The following is a 5,221-nucleotide window of genomic DNA, read 5'->3' on the forward strand; positions in this document are numbered from 1 at the left end:
CACCACAAAAACAATCCAGCACAGCATGCATGCACTTTAGCACACTAAACATCAAAATGCCCATCACCTTACAGAGTTTTGCGCTTGCTGCTGAAGCATCCCCTAAACATGCCCTCCACTCATCTCCTTCATCAATGTGTAAGCGCTGAACAGTTTGCAGAAGCAATAGGCAGAAAATGACCATGGGTAGACCATGAGCTAGACATAAACCTGAAAGGAGAATATACGTTCTTATACAAAGACTAGAATAAAATCTAGCACTAAGAAGAAATTAACACCTGTGCACCATCGTTTTCTGAGCGGCATCTCCTAACTATTCAGAAGTCCATGAATGTCTAAGTAAATTAGTACAATCACACCTTTAATCAATACTAAGACACACAGTCATCCTTCAAATTGTGCCTGATCTCAAAAAGCAAAGTCACTGGAAGAAGAGGATTGTTGTCTTGAATAAGGTCATACAGCACCCTGGCATGACCACCAACTGTTTTCCACCTCAATAGATACCACGCTCCTGAACACACTCATGCCCCAGTGCTTGAGTAGGCTGCCCCAGCTCCCTGCACTGCTGCATCCTCCAATAAACACTTCCTACCTTCATATCCAAATTACTCACAGCTTCCACAAGTGCAACTTGATCTATGCTAATTTGCCAATTAGTTCTGTATCCTGCTTTCCAACACTCTGGCTCCAGCTGACATGAAAAGCAAGCATCCCATTCTACACAGAACAGCTGAGTGCTTAATGAGCTAAGTATTTCAGTCCGCTGCTGATTACCATCCAAAGTTTCCAAAAGGAATTGTATACATAATTTCCTACCAAACAAGCCTAAATGCATAGCAATGAAATTTAGCTTAGAATTAGTGGAAAAGATAAATAAAACATTTTCAAGTTAGGGGAAATAAAGGTCTTCAACAGACTCTAAAACTGCTCTGTTAGAAATCCTATTAGTCATGCCTTACACAGCTAAAGCTTTGGTTGGCCCAAATCAAGCCCATTCCTTTGCGTTCTTCCAGCTACATACACAACTACTGTTCCAAGGTATCCTGTCTCAGACTTAATAACTTTAAATCTGTTTCTTCTAAATTACTTGAGTAATTTGAGTGCTACAAACCAGTCAAGGGCAGGATTACTACCTATGCTTAGAAACAGAATATAGCTTTGCATCTTTATTTTCAAACTTGCAAATGAATTATTCTATCAATATTGACCATAACTTCTGAAAGAGAAGATGAAAGGCTTTGTAGTATAGTTCAAGCCCAAATTTAAGCAATTCCTCCAAGGCACCATGTCAGGTTCACTTTATGATAGCCCTAGGAACATTTGATGTTTACACTGTTGACAAGCTTTTAGAAGGCAGGGTACAACTCTGTGATTGCCTATTCCAAGGTTTCATTGCACTTCCAGTACTCTGCAAGGGTGCAACCCATAATTGAAAATAAGTAAATAAATAAACAACCTTTCAACAGCAATAAAACCCAAGGGTGAAACAACTAGGGCAATTTACAGACTCTCTGGATTGCTGGAGACAACTGCATGTTTGGGAGTACGTTCAAAACATGGAAGAGTCCTTCCCTGAAACCCATGGTCTGTCAAGTTTGATAGCCTGGGAGATCCACATAATTGCACAAATTGCTTTCACTTCCTGTACGTTACTCAAACATTGAAAGAAGAGATTGGGCATCATTTGCCAGCATACCCCCTTCCTTACTGCAAACATGTCATTAGGCTAATTAACATATTTGTGTTGATTACTTGCATTGCATAGCTCAGTAGGGCAATTACTATTAGTATGGAAGTTTGCAAAAAACAGTTTGTAAGTCTGAAAATAGGCCTGTGATACAGTGCAAACTTCACTGATGTTCATCAAGGCAGAGCATCAGGTTTTCACTGCCCTGATTTTGAGTCTCGTGTACAGAGACTGTTTCTGCAGCTTAGGTTCACTTAATGAAAATAATAGAGCTACCCAGAGACAACTCCAGTTCTACAATATCTGATCTAGTTATTTCTGGTGAAGAAAGAGGGGTGACTAAACTTACACGTTAAAATAACACGCAGCCAAACACAGACAAAACAGTAAGTTCTCTGCACACGGCAAAGGATCCTTTACAAAGCTAACAAATTGCTCTGCCTTCCAGCCATGTTCAACTGTTTGGAAGCATCTCCGGAAGATGTCCCTAAATGGTACTGGAAAGTAAAGCCAACTGTGATCTTGCCCATGGATCAGTGATGCCTGACCCTGCATGGCTTTGCTCTCCGTGTTGTGGAGCACCCCTTTACAAGACAGAATCAGAGAACCATTAAGATTGGAAAAGACCTCTAAGATGATCATGACGAACCAACCACCAAACACTCCCACCATGTCCACTACCCACATCCCTCAGTGCCTCATCCACATGTTTCTTGAACCTCCACCACCTCCCTCCTGGGCAGCCTGTGCCACTGCCTCACTGCTCTCAGAGAAAATTTTTCCTGGTATCCAACCTGATCTCCATAGGCAACTGAATTCAGCTCAGTCTCTGAAAATGGAATCCTCATGAGGGATTCTCTTTGTCCAGGTAAAGAGAAAATAATTTCCATTTTTCATTTTTTTTAAAAAAGCATCTTCCCTACAAATACAGCATGGGGATCTTCAGCAGCACCACTCACTGGAACTCTCATGATTCTTACAGGTGTGTTAATTCAAAGCCTGACAGTAAGTTCTTTGCAAGAAAAAGGTAGTTTTCTGCAAACACAGTGATCTAGGGCAAGACTTGTGAATCCAGTCACCTGTGAGGAGTACCAGGAATGAGCTAATTCTGTACATTTCATTAGTTTCAAGCTTTGTCAACCAAACCATGAATGTGACAAATTCCTTCAGTTCACTCTGGATTTAAATCCAAACTAAAATGCTATAACAACGTAGTATGTGATATCAAGGCAAATCACAGTTGTCAAATCTTCAGACAGCTCTCTTTCTCAAATATTTAGTACACAATGCCTTACAGTGGAATTCTCTGTCATCTGACAATGGCAGAACCAGTTTCACTTTGAATTAAAATCATGTTAATTCATTCCCCCCCCCCCCCCTCCTTGCCCCTTTGAAATGGTGTTATAATTTCAGGGAATATTGGAGTTTATAAGCAATACCAAGTCATCTCATCCTGAGGTCAGTGCCAACCTCTGCTTTTCTTTCTCACCCCATCTCTTTTTTTCCCCTCTTTCTTTGTACCCTGAACACACGTTTGTCTGTCTTACTTCCATAGTTTACATATGGAAACATAAAACATCCCTGTGTTAACCTCTAAATGAGAAAACTTAACCTCTTCCTTAACACATTGAAAATAAGAGACCTTCCAAATACAGAACACAAGGGCATATTTGGAAAACAAAACCATTTGTAAATTTATGCATAGAAGGTGCAACATAGACGTAAGGATGTATCTCTTCTACTAATGCTACTGGAAAGAGCTACATAGACAAGCAGAGATCATCAGTGTTACAGCTTATCATTATGAAACACAACTTATAAGCACTGCAACACAAAAGGGCACAAACCTGCCACTGTCTGTCCAACCAGTACATGAAAGTCTCTTTCTGACGGCCTGAATATTCTTCTTACACATAAAGAATAGTCTGCAAATAGATACATCTGTAAACAGAAATGCTTGAAATATTTACCTAGAGAAGAGCTGTTGGCAATGCAGTCAGATGACGTAGAAGAGAGCAGCTCCAGGAGGTCGTACCTTGGCCTAGCACCCAGCTGTGCTGAACCCAGGCTTACACTGCATCAGGAACAGGTGGTGGCTCACCTGTAGGAGCAGGTTCCACTTTTCTTTCCCAATGAGTGGGACTAGCCAGCTCCCCACTGCCTTCATGGGAGCTAGAGAAATGCTAGGGTGTGAAGGACAACGAGCAGAAAGTACTGGAGTTAGATGTATCTGGTTAAAAAAAAAAAAGTAGATTTCAGTAGTGTAACTCCTTTCATCATCAAGCTGGGCAAAGGGCTACTGACAGCAAGCTATGCTGTGGCTTTGGTATGGGATCACTTGGAGGTTCACCTCAAAGCTGTAAAGATGTCTGGTTTATCCACTTACACAAGGTGATACTATCTGCACTAGAGATTACATCCTGCAGAAGTGCTTGCAGTGATAAGCTGCCAGGTCACACTGAGATGAGCTCACAGCAGAGGCTGCCACATGCTTTCCTGCAATGGTTTATCTTGGTGGCAGCACCAAGGAAATACTGATTCCAAATAATTTCTTTAGAGAAACTAAAGAGAACTAACAGCTCAGATGCTATCTGAGCATTTCATGCATCCCTTTACATAAGAAGAACATATAGCAATACCAGCACACACCATTTTGTTAGAGAAGCCACCAATCCTGGTCTTTTATGCTTTGCTCCTGTAACAAGGTGTGCAAACAATGGCTAATGATGGTTCTGGTCCAGGAGCAGGTGCTGCCTGGGATGCTCGTTACAGCACAAAGCCTGGCTGTTTCTTGGCTGTAAATTGTTTGCATTTCTTGAACAGCAGGTGTTGAAAAAATAAAAAGTAATTTCAAAAAAATTAAGTCCTCTCTTGGAGGAAAAAATTACAGCAGTTTGGACTCTTCCTTGAAAATTCGAAAATATTTCATAAACATTTAAATATTTTCCTCTCCAAATATTACAATCTCATTATTTCCATGGGAAAATGTCTAACCTAGAGTGTTTCAGAGGGTTTTGCAGAAGTCACTGAACAAGGATTTTGGCGATGTTTGCCACCAAATGGTTTAAAATCTTTTCTGATGGTAAATTTTAAGAAAAAGTGCTCATCCCTTTCTTTATTTAGCTCGTTTCCCCCAACCTTGTGTGTTTTTTCATTGATCCCTTTATCGTGCTTTCTGCTTTGCTAAGCAACTGCACCGTATCATCTGGGAAATTTCCTCTAGAGGGCTCTTTTCTTCAGGATGTCAGCTGCGCGGAGGGCAAATCGCTGAGCATCCCAATCCCTCTCAATCACATTATGGCATCATGAATCCACATACGCCTTTCTGTTTCTGGGAAGATTTGCCATCAGTAAAGCACAGTTAAATAGAGGAAAAGGTGACATGTAAACATGGACTTTTAAAGCCCACTGAAATCATTTGTAGGCTTTTATGACATAATGGGATCTAGTCAAGATGGAGAGAGGAGTGGCAATCCACTTCAGAGGCAGTCCCAGTCTCTTCCAGGAAATGTAGAACACAAGAATGCACCC

At 41.0% G+C, this 5,221-nt stretch overlaps 1 long non-coding RNA gene across 1 annotated transcript in view; it reads right to left on the bottom strand.

Annotated features, from left to right (window-relative positions):
* Positions 1–3,981, bottom strand: part of LOC122157878 — a 102,652-nt gene extending 98,671 nt beyond the window's left edge. The window contains exon 1 of the long non-coding RNA XR_006168051.1: positions 3,661–3,981. This is a non-coding gene — a long non-coding RNA (uncharacterized LOC122157878). The remainder of the gene's footprint in view (positions 1–3,660) is intronic.
* Positions 3,982–5,221: the final 1,240 nt, after the last annotated feature.

Source organism: Centrocercus urophasianus, unplaced genomic scaffold (assembly GCF_019232065.1).
Source record: "Centrocercus urophasianus isolate 14NV4802_14NV808 unplaced genomic scaffold, USGS_Curo_1.0 seq_10, whole genome shotgun sequence".
Lineage (NCBI taxonomy): Eukaryota > Metazoa > Chordata > Aves > Galliformes > Phasianidae > Centrocercus > Centrocercus urophasianus.